The sequence below is a fragment of the Terrapene carolina genome, unplaced genomic scaffold (assembly GCF_002925995.2).
Source record: "Terrapene carolina triunguis isolate 2854851 unplaced genomic scaffold, T_m_triunguis-2.0 Scaffold88, whole genome shotgun sequence".
Classification (NCBI taxonomy): Eukaryota; Metazoa; Chordata; order Testudines; family Emydidae; genus Terrapene; species Terrapene triunguis.
In genome coordinates this window covers 4667312-4681522 of record NW_020664439.1, presented here as the reverse complement: position 1 = coordinate 4681522, position 14211 = coordinate 4667312, and positions in this window count along the sequence as shown.

The following is a 14211-nucleotide window of genomic DNA, read 5'->3' as shown; positions in this document are numbered from 1 at the left end:
CTGAAAACTTGGTCCTAAACAGACACTTCCTTCTGAACCGTGGTATTTGCTAAGGCTCCGATTCAAACTATCCCTGTTCAGCAAATCACTTAAGCACATGCCTTGGTGAACCAGGGCTGGATACTAGATCTATGTAGATCTATTGGAGCTATACAGGTGCTACCGTTCCATTGATTTTTTTTTTTTTTCAGAGTAAGGTACTACACTAGGGTGGCAGAATTGGGTCCATAGTGACTAATGTATGTTCAGCTTAAACTAAAACATTCACAGAGACCTTGAGCCTATGTTGTCAAATGTGACTTGTGATTTCTTCGTTTTGGTTTTTGGGGCAGTGCCCAACTTGAGAAACATAAGAGGCCTGATTTTGAGGGAAAGTGAATATTTGCCACTTTAAGATATCTCAAGTGGGGCTCCCAAAATCACTATTGAAAATTTAGACCATAGGCATTTTATTATACACCTCTACCCTGATATAACGCTGTCCTTGGGAGCCAAACATTTTTACCGTGTTATAGGTGAAACCGCGTTATATTGAACTTGCTTTGATCCGCCGGAGCGCGCAGCCCTGCCCCCCCGGAGCGCTGCTTTATATCCAAATTCGTGTTATATCGGGTCGCGTTATATCGGGGTAGAGGTGTATTAAAAGAAAGGTTCTGAAAGTCAATGAGCTGCTAGAGGTGTATGTGCCTGGGAGCTGGGGATTAGAATTATTATGGGAAGAGCAGTAGCAATGTCTGGTTTGGTTTTTGGGAAGACGACGTTTCCTTTGTTGTGGAGTGTATTCTAACCAGTGCTTAGCAGGATCTGGCTTCCAAAACCATGGCACAGAACGGTCAGCTTTTTGTTGGGTCTTCACTTCTAGCACCACTTAGCAAAGTTCAACAAGGAAGCAAAAGGGAAATTTGACCAATAGGTTTCTCAAGCATGTGTCTGGTTTCCTTCCTCCCCTAAAAGATGTAGAGCACGTGATATGGATGATACAGACATGACACATAAGACAATATATAGATAATATAGGCTAGTGTCAACACAAATTGCTTTCGTTCTAAGGTGCTTTAGTGTTATATGTTCTTACCCCATGCTCTGTATCTACTGTTGTCCTTTCCCTTATGTCCTGTTCTCTCATTATGCAGTTCTAAATTTATAGTGAAAATTCTTATCAATAAAATGCTTATTAAACTGCAAGCTCAGGTCTTTGTTTTGCTTTTTTCTCTTAAATAAGTCTCTTACAGACGTGTCCAGCTTGTACAAAACCATGTTTCACTTTACAGGGAGGTCCATGGTGTGAATCCTGGAATTCTCTGCACATACAAACTTTCCAGAGCAATTATCAGTGATGCTTTGCTTCTCCAGCAAAAATCAAGAACTGTAGCCTGCGAGGTTAGCATTTGACTCACCTTTGTTTTGATTTGTATACTTCAGGCTGAAAGCATCAGCCTGATTCTAGTCTCAGTTACATCTAGAGCAATTCCTATGAAATTAGTGAAGTAAATCTGTATTTACATAAGGATACCTGAGGCTGGAGTCAGGTGCAAATAATCACATTTCCTTATTCCCTGATTTTTTTTTAACAGAGTTGAATGCATCAACTCAATACTCTTTTATTTGATCTATGTGGTGCTTGTCCAGATTTCCATTTTTATGCAATTTTTGTCAAATCTCAACTGTATACATTTTAAGATTTATAAATAAATGGTCTATGAAGTCTGTGCTGTTGTGTGGTACTCCTAGCCTAAATGCAATTGGGCCCAGGAAGGTACTTTATTATTTATAAATATTTACTTTACTTAGAATCTTGCTAATTAGCACAACCAATAATTTTTATACAATACCGGTGATCTCTCACTCTCAAGAAGACATTTAATAGCAAAGTGACTGGAATGTACTATCTTGAATTTACTAGTACATTGGAATTAAAATTATTTTTTTCATAAAGAATCAGTGAATTTTGCAAAACACTAACTTTGCTTTCTGTGTGGGTGTTTTACTTTATAATTCACAACACTCAGCAGTTTGGGTCTCCACTGGTCATTCATGTAAATTAGCCAGATTTTCCTGTATTAAAAATCAGGAAAATGAGAGAAATCCTTCCCAAACAGTTAATGTATGTTTTTTTGATGCACCTAATGGAGTCCAAAGTAGTTGCTTCAGGATTCAGTCCTCAAGAAAACATCTACTTGTGTTTGATCCCATATGTTTTGGAGTTAGGTTCATTTAGCCAGTAATAGGCTTCCCCATAGATACTGCACTCGCTGGAGTGTGCACTGGGTAGGGGTGGGCAGGATGTTAGGCGATGCACCCATACACCCCTGCATGCCAGAGAGGCCAGCTCTGCACCACTGTAGAAGGGCAGGGCCCTCTCTACAACCTGGGCAGCAGAACAGATCTGGCCTCCATAACGCTTGCCTTTGCTGAGCCCTTCTGTTCAGGCTTGGCAAGGAAACAGACTTTGTCTCATCTTCTACAGAATATTTATATTGCATCCTATGCCTGTATACAAACTCTACTAATCACAGACACAGTGCATGAGTTTGGCCATATGTCCACTTACGTCTTTTGTTCCTTTCTTCTTTGGTGAATTAATCGCCCTGGACTGAAGTCAGAACTCGTGGGCAGTTCTGTCCTTCCTTCATCCTCCTCAAACTGGAACTGAAAGCTCCCCCTGCTGGTACATTGGCTGACCCAGGTGCTGCTGCCTCCCCACTGTCTGTGCCTCTAGGGAGAGCAGAAGAGGAAGCGGTTTCCCCTTTCAGTCTTCTCCCTTTTCCTCTAGCTTGGCCTTTGTCTGGAAGGGGGTGAAGATCTTAATGAAAATGGTCTGGGGACCCCTAGCCCACTGACGGATTTCCCAGCCCTTATCAGCAGTTGCAGTGTCTCCAACATCAAAATCCAGTTGTGCCAGCCCCCATTTACAGTGCCTTCCATTGCTATGTAGCTTCCATCTGCTGGTTCAGAGCAGGGATGTGCCCCGGCAGTGTGAACGAATCCTGCATCCCCTCACGCTGCTCTGCACATGCAGCGATCTGACTGCTGGTGGAAGAGGGATGTGTCAGGCAGGATTTAGGGAGGGGTGTGCTGCCCTGGTCGCATAGGAGTGCAGAGGTGGGGCAGAAACAGGTTGGTGGATATGCCATTACATAGACCCTATGGTCACCAATACCCTGTAGACCGTGACACAGGAGACAAACATTTCCCCAGTTACCAAGAAGATTTTAGCCTTTATACCTGTGTGGCTCTCCTGGTGTTCATTCAGAAATAGGAATGGCAGAAATCACATTTGGACACCAGTCTTACAAAGCACATAATGAAAATACTTACTTGCTTAACTTTTAAATATGTGCTTATTGCTTAGTCTTTGCAGGATCAGAGCCTTAGATTGTGAGCTTTTGGGGGCAGTGCTATATAAATAATATCACCATGATAGCAGCTGACTCAAAATCAGAGTCAGGCTCTGTCTTCAAGCTGATGCTCCATATTCTTGTTTATATCCTCTCCTCTTGTGGAGAGAGACCAATGTTTTATTCACTATAGCATTTGTCCCAGTCTATCTGAGCACTGTGCTTGAAACCGTAACAACTAAACTGGAGCTAAACCCAATGGCCCACAGGGAAGTAGCCTCTCTGCTAATGGGAACTCCCTTGTTTGCTGTCTCACTCTGTTGCATCATCCTGTTTGCTCAGGTTCTGCCTAAATAGCATTTGCAAAGGCCTGTTGCTGAAGAACAGGTGGAGTTGAGGGAAACACAGATATGACTCGTAACCATTCACCTGGCAGGCTAGTTCAGCTACAAGTATAGGCTCTGTAAATGCCCAACTGTTAGCTGCCTTTAAAAAGCCTTTCTTATGGTGTGTTATGGATTTCTGTGTTGCCAGCTGAAGATTTCATTATAAGTTTTGTGATTGGTGTTTCTCCATAAAGTCCTGGCTCTTGGAGGCATGTGACTACCTGAGAATCTCTCACCTTTCCTTTTTTAAAAAGTAACTTTCTAGCTCTCATTGTTATGAAAATGCTTAAAGGCACCAAGACCAGAGGGCAAATAAAAACAATGATTTTTTTAAGCAATAATGTGTTTCTGATACCTGACTTGTGATTTTTGAGTGCTTGGGATTGGCAATATGGGGCTTAGTATGAACATGACAGATGTAATGTTTGAGTCTGGGCTATAGTATGTTCTGTACATAGTGTTCTTAGGCCTTGGATACTAAAGCCAAATCTATCTGCAAAATCTCAATAAACTTTGTGCTACTTTCCAGATATAAACTTGATAATGCTCGAGAGCAGATGGTCAAAATGATCAAGAGTGGGTGCCCATAGCTAGACTCCTAAATCCATATGTACACATTGATATGTGATTTGATTTTTCAGAGCTGCTGAGTGCCTGCAGCTCCCACAGACTTCAATTGTATCTGTGGGTGTTCAGCACTCTGGAAAATCAGGCTACTATTAATTATGTATTTGGATGTGGATTTAGGAGCCTAACTTTGGGCACTGAGGACTTTTGTGATGCCAATGGTGCCCTCTGGGGCCCTATTGTAGCACAAATCCATATGGCTCCATTGCAGCTCTTAATTCTGTTCTCACTGTGGCTTTTCAACATATTTTAAATTACCTTGTGTATGTAATAGTGTAACCTGTATTTTTCCTGGTCTAAAATGGTGCGCTCTCTAATCTAATTGGTCTCGTTCTCTTTGTTACTGGGTAGACCCCTGCAAATGCTAAAACAAAGGTTATTTATATTACAGTAATGCCGTCAGCTTCCAACTGAGGTCAAGGCTGCATTGTGCTAGGTCAGAGGTGGGCAAACTACGGCTCGCGGGCCACATCCGGCCCGCGGGACCCTCCTGCCCGGCCCCTGAGCTCCTGGCCCGGGAGGCTGGCCCCGGGACCCTCTTGCCCGGCCTCTGAGCTCCTGGCCCGGGAGGCTGGCCCCGGGACCCTCTTGCCCGGCCCCTGAGCTCCTGGCCCGGGAGGCTGGCCCCTGGGACCCTCCCCTGCTGTTCCCCCTCCCCCACAGCCTCAGCTTGCCCCACCGCCGGCCCAATGCTTGGGGCTGCGAGCTCCTGGGGCAGCGCAGCTCCAGAGCCTGGCCTGACTCGGTGCTCTGTGCTGCGTGGTGGTGTGGCTGGCTCCAGCCGGGCAGCGTGGCTGTAGCGCCGCCAGCCACCGGTGCTCTAGGCAGCGCGGTAAGAGGGTACGGAGCAGGGGGAGGGGTTGGATAGAGGGCAGGGGAGTTTGGGGTGGTGGTCAGGAGGCAGGGGTGTGGCTAGGGGTCGGGGTGGTCAGAGAGTGGGGAACGGGTTGAATGGGGGCAGGGGTTCGGGGGGAGCAGTCAGGAAGGAGAGGAGGGGTTGGATGGGTGGGGGGGGCAGTCAGGGGCAGGGAGAAGGGGTGGCTGGATGGGGCAAGGGTCCCGGGGGGGTCAGTCAGAACAGGGGGGGTTGGATGGGGCAGGAGTCTGGGGGGGACACATTAGGGCGAGAAGCAGGGGGGGTCGCATAGAGGGCGGGGCCAGGCCACAGCCTCCCCTAACCGTCCCTCCATACAATTTCCAAAACCCAATGTGGCCCTCAGGCCAAAAAGTTTGCCCGCCCCTGTGCTAGATTCTGTCCCATACACAGGGTAAGATTTTCAAAGGCAAATAAATGGCCATAGGGCCGAGCTTTCATAAAAGGCAGTGAGTTAGGTGGTTAACATCTGTGCCTTTGAAAATCTCCAGGACCTCCGCCCAGGAACTCACACTCCAAATAGACAGGACAGGCAGGTGATACACTATTATCCCCATTTTACAGATAGGCAACTGAGGCACAGAACCATTAAGTGACTTACCTGAGGAGGGTCACATGAAGTCTATTAAAAGAACTATATTGATGTGCTCCCTTCTCTCTCATAAGAACTGCCCTACTGGGTCAGATCAAAGGTCCATCTAGCCCAGTATCTTGTCTTCTGACAGGGGCCAGTGCCAGGTGCCCCAAAGAGAATGAACAGAACAAGTAATCATCAAGTGATCGATCCCCTGTCGCTCATTCCCAGCTTCTGGTAAACAGGCTAGAGACACCATTCCTGCCCATCCTGGCTAATAGCCATTGATGGACCTATCCTCCATGAATTTATCTAGTTCTTTTTTGAACCCTGTTATGGTCTTGGCCTTCACTTTCATAAACACTGCCAAATTAAGTGCAAGAATGTAATAAGAAAAACCAAAGAGGAGTTTGAAGAATGGCTAGCCCAAAACTCCAAAGGTAATAAAATGTTTTTTAAGTACATCAGAAGCAGGAAGCCTGCTAAACAACCAGCGGGGCCCCTTGATGATCGAGATACAAAAGGAGCGCTTAAAGACAATAAAGTCATTGCGGAGGAACTAAATGGATTCTTTGCTTCAGTCTTCACGGCTGAGGATGTTAGGGAGATTCCCAAACCTGAGCCGGCTTTTGTAGGTGACAAATTTGAGGAACTGTCATAGATTGAAGTGTCACTAGAGGAGGTTTTGGAATTAATTGATAAACTCAACATTAGCTAATGTAACACCAATATTTAAAAAGGGCTCTAGAGATGATCCCAGCAATTACAGACCGGTAAGTCTAACGTCTGTACCGGGCAAATTAGTCGAAACAATAGTTAAGAATAAAATTGTCAGACACATAGAAAAACATAAACTGTTGAGCAATAGTCAACATGGTTTCTGTAAAGGGAAATCGTGTCTTACTAATCTATTAGAGTTCTTTGAAGGGGTCAACAAACATGTGGACAAGGGGGATCCAGTGGACATAGTGTACTTAGATTTCCAGAAAGCCTTTGACAAGGTCCCTCACCAAAGGCTCTTACGTAAATTAAGGAGCCTGCCAGAGCCCTAGAGTAGTGGCGGTAGGGCTTCAGCGGTGATTTAAAGAGCCAGGGGCTTGGCCACCGCTACAGCCCTGGGCCCTTTAACTTGCCACCGGAGCACCGCCGCCACTACCCCAGAGCTCCGGGGATGATTTAAAGGGCCCGGGGTGGTAGCGGCAGCCGGAGCCCCGGGCCCTTTAAATCACCACCCGAGCCCCCGGCTGCCGCTGCTACCCCGGGGCTCCAGCAGCACGGCTCGGGTGGTGATTTAAAGGGCTCAGGGCTCCCACTGCTGCTACCTTCTGGGGCCCTTTAAATCACCACCGGAGACCCGCTGCTGGAGCCCTGGGGTAGCGGCGGTGGGGCTCTGGTGGTGATTTAAAGGGTCAGAGGCTCCCGGCTGCCACTACTGCAGCAGAGCCCAGGGCCCTTTAAAGCTCCGCCAGAGGCCGGGGCCCCTTCCGATGGTGATTTAAAGTGCCCGGGGCTCCGCTGTGGTAGGAGCAGCTGGAGCCCTGGGCCCTTTAAATCACCCCCGGGGCTCCCAGTTGCCTCTGCAGCTGGTAGCTCCGGGGGTGATTTAAAGGGCCTGGGGGCTCCCAGCTGCTGCTACCACAGCCCCAGCCCCGGGCCCTTTAAATCCTGATTTAAAGCGCCGGGTATTTAAAGGCCCCGTCTCTTCTGGTTGAGGCTCCGCCCCCTCCTAAGGACTCCAGAGTACAGGTAAGTCCTTTAAGTTACTTTCACCCCTGGATGGAGCGACCACATCTGCACGCAGTATTCCAGATGTGGGCATACCATGGATTTGTGTAGAGGCTACATGATATTTTCTGTCCTATTATCTATCCCTTTCTTAATTATTCCTAGTATTCTCTTCACTTTTTCCACTGCCACTGCACATTGAGTGGATGTTTTCAGAGAACTATCCATGACTCCAAGATCTCTTTCTTGAGTGGTAACAGCTAATTTAGATCCCATCATTTTATATGTATAGTTGGGATTATGCTTCCCAATGTGTATTACTTTGCATTTGTCAACATTAAAGTTCATCTGCCATTTTGTTGCCTAGTCACCCAGTTTTGAGAGATCCTTTTGTAGCTCTTCACAGTCTGCCTGGGTCTTAACTATCTTTAGTAATTTTGTATTATCTGTAAATTTTTCCATCTCACGCCTCTCTGTCCCATGCAGGACATAGGGCCTTCACCCCTGCCTTTCATCTTTGCTGCAGTCTTAGCGTCTTCCCATGTCATTTTTATAGCTTCAATTCTGCTTCTATTGTGCGTTTCCACTGTATCCTTGGGCTATCTCATCACCTCTTGCCCTGAGGGATTCAGTCTAATGCCTATCTTATGTTATTTGGGTCTTTCCTCCATGTATGTCTTAGCCCTCTCCATTTTGATGGGCTGCATTGTTTAAAACCGATTAATATGAACATTTTATATTACTAATAATATTTAATAATAATTAATAATATCTCTGGGGTATGTCAGACTGCTAGGCATTCTCCACAAAATAGCTATCATATGAGTTTTAACCAGATACCTCTTCAAGCCCCCAGCTTTCTGTAGCAGCCATTTATAAACTATTGATGTCACAAAGTAAGGCTGGTGTGGAAATGAGCAATCCCTTTCCTTAAGAAGAGTCCTGTGTCTTCTGAACTGAGCCACTAGATGGTGGAAAAACATAAGCAATGCGTATAGAATACAGAAAGTGTATTTTCTTCAGTGTGTGTTTCCTGGACTGTAATGTCTGATTAAAGCGCTTGTGTTGGTTAAGTTATTTAGTCCAAATAAAGAAGAAAAGCCCTCGCAAAGCAAAACTGATATGAGCAGAACAAGCACTCACATTTCTTTTCTTCCTGTGGCTGCTCTTCAAGATGAAGGCAATATAAGACAATTTAATTTTCGAGTGGCTTTCATATAACATCTGTTCCAAAATGCTTTATAGAGTTAGATAATGCAGTTAGAAATCTAAAATAACAACGAAAGCAGCAGGAGAGAGTAACAGAGAGCATGGGCAAGCAGCAGAGATGTTTTCAAGTCAAATGGAACGTCAATGAGGTGGAGAGATACAGACAGGCGCTGCAGAACTGAAGATTGCTGTACCAGTCCAAGAGTAGCTGGATTGTGTGAAGGAACACAGGAAGCTGATGACAAGTAGAAGGAAGATGACATTATCTTCTGGCGAAGGTGCTGGACTGGGTCTCTATTTTTGGCTCTTCTGCAGGATTCCGGTGTGACCATGGACAAGTCCCTCTGTGCCTCAGTTCCCTGTCTGTGAAATTGGACTAATATGACTTTTCTGTGGCCTGGTCTACACTAGGAGGTTATGTCGAATTTAGCAGCGTTAAATCGAATTAACCCTGCACCCGTCCACACAACGAAGCTATTTAGTTCGACATAGAGGTCTCTTAAATTCGATTTCTGTACTCCTCCCCGACGAGGGGAGTAGCGCTAAATTCGACATGGCCATGTCGAATTAGGCTAGGTGTGGATGGAAATCGACGGTAATAGCTCCGGGAGCTATCCCACAGTGCACCACTCTGTTGACGCTCTGGACAGCAGTCCGAGCTCGGATGCTCTGACCAGCCACACAGGAAATGCCCCGGGAAAATTTGAATTCCTTTTCCTGTCTGGGGAGTTTGAATCTCATTTCCTGTTTGGACATTTTGGCGAGCTCAGCAGCACTGGCAACAATGCAGAGCTCTCCAGCAGAGGTGACCATGCAATCTCAGAATAGAAAGAGGGCCCCAGCATGGACTGATCGGGAAGTCTTGGATCTCATCGCTGTGTGGGGCGATGAGTCCGTGCTTTCGGAGCTGCGATCGAAAAGACGGAATGCAAAGATCTACGAGAAGATCTCAAAAGCCATGACAGAGAGAGGATACAGCCGGGATGCAATGCAGTGCCGCGTGAAAATCAAGGAGCTGAGACAAGGGTACCAGAAGACCAAAGAGTCAAACGGACGCTCCGGATCCCAGCCCCAGACATGCCGTTTCTACGAGGCACTGCATTCCATTCTAGGTGCGGCCGCCACCACTACCCCACCACTGACCGTGGACTCTGAGGATGGGCTATTGTCGACGGCCGCTTCCTCGGAGATGTTAGCGGACGGGGAAGATGAGGAGGATGAGGCAGTCGACAGCGCTTACAACGCTGATTTCCCCGACAGCCAGGATCTCTTCATCACCCTCACAGAGATCCCCTACCAACCGTCCCCAGGCGTTAACCCGGACCCTGAATCAGGGGAAGGATCAGTCGGTAAGTGTATTAAACATGTAAACATTTATTTTGAACAGAACAGGAATATTAACAATGGGTTTTTCATGATTAGTTTGCCCTAGGCGCTTAACGTTTAAGTCCTTGGCAGTGCAACTACTGCAAAAGAATCTAACAATGTCCGGTTTATCATGATTAGTTTGCCCTAGGCGCTCTACTTTTTAGTCCTTGCCAGTGCAGCTACTGGAAAATAAGGTCTATATGTCCGGGGATAGAGCTGAAATCCTCATGGGACATCTCCACAAAGCTCTCCTGGAGGTAATTGGAAAGCCTTTGCATGAGGTTCCTGGGGAGAGCGGCCTTATTGTGTCCTCCGTGGTAGGAAACTTTTCCGTGCCAGGCTGTCATCAAGTACTCTGGGATCATTGCCTTGCAGAGCATGGTGGCATACGGCTCTGGTTTTTGCTGGCTTTCACGCAGCATGCGTTCTTTCTCTGTCTCAGAAATCCTTAGCAGAGTGATGTCGCTCATGGTGACCTGCTTAGAATTAGGGGAATGTTACTATTGGGACTGCTTGCCTGTTCCTTTACAGAACTGTAACCGGCGGTTTACAGCCACGCGGTGGAGGCGGGAGAGGGGCAGCAAACAGGGATCTTTCCCGGGGACAGCCGCGAGGGGGTGGGACAGGGGCAGAGTTCATGCTTGCCGGATTGCCGGCAGCAGGAACTGGCCAACACTAGGAGCATTGCTTTGAATGCGAAAGGAGGGCACTGCTATAATTTAAGTTTTAAGCAGCCAAAAGTCTACGGCTTACCATGTCAGTCTGCTACCCGAATTCCGCTGTCCTGCCCCACTTGTCTGATCTCCACTGCAAGACCCCAGGCACTGAATGCGAAGGCCGAAAATTCGACCTTGTCCTGAGTGCGCATGTGATAGGTGCTGTGCATGGTCTTGTTCACAGAGAAAGACTATGTTCATTGTTCACAAAAAATTATCTTTTTGAGGAATTCACTCCCTTTTTCCCATCCCACAGCTGCGACTGTCTCCCGACCTACCCTGGCATCCCCCTCCCAGAGGCTGGCGCAGATTAGGTGGAGAAAGAAAAGGACACGGGACGACATGTTCTCAGAACTTATGGGCTGCTCCCGAGCCGAGGCGGCCCAGCAGACCCAGTGGAGGGAGAACATGTCGCAATACCATCGATCACACATTGAACAGGAGGAGAGGTGGCGGCAGGAAGACCAGCAGGTGACTCAAAAGCTGCTTGGACTAATGAGGGAGCAAACGGACACGCTCCGGCGCCTTGTGGATGTTCTGCAGGACCGGAGGCAGGAGGATAGAGCCCCGCTGCAGTCTATCTCTAACCGCCCTCCCCCGCCACAAAGTCCCATACCCCCCTCACCCAAAGTCCCAAGAAGGAGGGGCGGCAGGGGCCGTGAAAACTGTCACTCCACCCCTGCAGACTGCTCAAGTACCAGACGGCTCTCATTCCCAAAGTTTTGATAAGTCCTTTCCTTCACTCCAAAAGCACCTCACCCAAGCCCCCGTCCCAGTGTCATCCCCTAACTGTGTAGTTGCTAATAAAAAATACGTTTCTGTTAATTACTGTTTCCGTCATGTTCTTTTAGAGGAGAGTGTGTTTGAAGGGGGGGAAGGGGGTTGGTAATTGGAGAGGACAGTCACCTTTACCAGGGTACAGACACAGGGGCAGGTTCAGCAGAAGGTCACACACACATTGCAGTCACTAGGCACCCTGGTCAGTCTGGGAGGTGGTTTTCATGTTCTGTGTGTGTGTGTGTGTGGGGGGGGGGCTATGTGACTTTGTGGCGGGGGAGGGCGGTTAGAGATCTTATGCAGCGGTCCTTAGCCTGGATCACAGAGCCACGCAGCAGGGGATCTGTAACCGTCCTCCCCCGCCACAAAGTCACATAGCCCCCACACACAGAGTCCCGAAAAGTAATAAAGAAAACGGTGTTCATTAACAAAGTTCCATTTATTTTATTTTTAAACATGTGTTGGAAGGGGGGGGGACGGGGTGAATGGGGTATGTAACTGGAGAGGATAGTCAACATTAACTGGGTAAAGAAACGGGGGCAGGTTCAGCTTCTCTTTAAACAAACTTAATAGTCACAGGTTACCCTGCTCACTGAGGAACCTAGCTTTCAAAGCCTCCCGGATGCACAGCGCGTCCCGCTGGGCTCTTCTAATCGCACGGCTGTCTGGCTGGGCGTAATCAGCAGCCAGCCTATTTGCCTCAACCTCCCACCCCGCCATAAAGGTCTCCCCCTTGCTCTCACAGAGATTGTGGAGCACACAGCAAGCTGCAATAACAATGGGGATATTGGTTTCGCTGAGATCAGAGCGAGTCAGTAAGCTTCTCCATCTCCCCTTGAGACGGCCAAAAGCACACTCCACTACCATTCTGCACTTGCTCAGCCGGTAGTTGAACAGTTCTTTTTCTGTGTCCAGGGCGCCAGTATAGGGCTTCATGAGCCAGGGCATTAGCAGGTAGGCTGGGTCCCCGAGGATCACTATAGGCATCTCCACATCCCCAACAGTTATTTTGTGGTCCAGGAAGTAAATACTTTCCTGCAGCCATCTAAACAGACCAGAGTTCCTGAAAACACGAGCGTCATGAACCTTGCCCGGCCATCCGACGTTGATGTTTGTAAAACATCCCCTATGGTCCACCAGTGCTTGCAGCACCATTGAAAAGTAGCCCTTTCGGTTAATGTACTGGCTGGCCTGGTGGTCCGGTCCCAGGATAGGGATGTGAGTTCCATCTATAGCCCCACCGCAGTTTGGGAATCCCATCGCGGCGAAGCCATCTATGATGACCTGCACGTTTCCAAGGGTCACTACCTTTGACAGCAGTAGCTCAACGATTGCATTGGCTACTTGCATCACAGCAACCCCCACGGTAGATTTGCCCACGCCAAAGTGGTTCGCGACTGACCGGTAGCTGTCTGGCGTTGCAAGCTTCCAGAGGACTATGGCTACTCGCTTCTGGACAGTCAGGGCTGCTCGCATCCGGGTGTCCTTGCGCTTCAGGGCAGGGGACAGCAACTCACAAAGTTCCAGGAAAGTTCCCTTCCGCATCTGAAAGTTTCACAGCCACTGTGATTCATCCCAGACCTGCAGCACTATGCGGTCCCACCAGTCCGTGCTTGTTTCCTGGGCCCAGAATCGCCGTTCCACAGCATCAACATGACCCATTGCCACCATGATGTTCACGGCGCGGGGTCCCGTGCTTTGTGAGAGGTCTGTGCCCCTCTCAGACTTAATGTCCTCACCGCGCTGCCATAGCCTCCTCGCCCGATTTCTCAGCATCTGCCTCTGGAAAAGCTGGATGATAAGGTGCGAGGTGTTGACAACGGCCATAACTGCAGTGATGGTTGCAGCAGGCTCCATGCTCGTAGTGCTGTGGTGTCCGCGCTGTCACTCACCAGAAAAGTGCGCAAACTGATTTCCCTCCGGCGCTTTCAGGGAGGGAGGGCGGGAGTGACGGTTGGATGACGACAGTTACCCAAAACCACCCTCGACACATTTTTTGCCCCAGAAGGCATTGGGGGCTTGACCCAGAATTCCAATGGGCAGCGGGGACTGCGGGAACTGTGGGATAGCTGCCCACAGTGCACCGCTTCCAATGTCGAGTAGTGTGGACTCACAAAGTCGAATTACTGTTCTTAGTGTGGATACATACGTTCGACTTTGTAATATCGGTTCCACAAATTCGATTTAAGTAAAATCGAACTACTCTCGTAGTGTAGACATACCCTGTGTCTTCATCTGTTTAGAATGTAAACCCTTTGGAGCAGCCTTTACATTGGCATTTCCTGAATGTTTAGTTCTTAGTTGTACAATCTTTTTGGTACGGTATAGCCTAGGATACTTTAAAAAAAGAAAAAATATGGAAAAAAGTTTAACATATGCATAAAAAGAAGCTTCGTTTTTTTAGGTTTTCAGAGGTCTGCTGGCTTGCAAAAACTGCTAATAATGCATGCAAAATCCATCAGCTGGGACTCTTTGGCTAGGCAGCAGTGTACCACTCTGTCCCATGTCAGGATATGTGCAGAAGGGAGCCCATCTCATTCTCACCTTCCAAGGTCCTTAGGAAAGTGTCTCTGTCCTGCAAAGTTTAGGAGATGTGTAGAGATGCACCACAATAGAA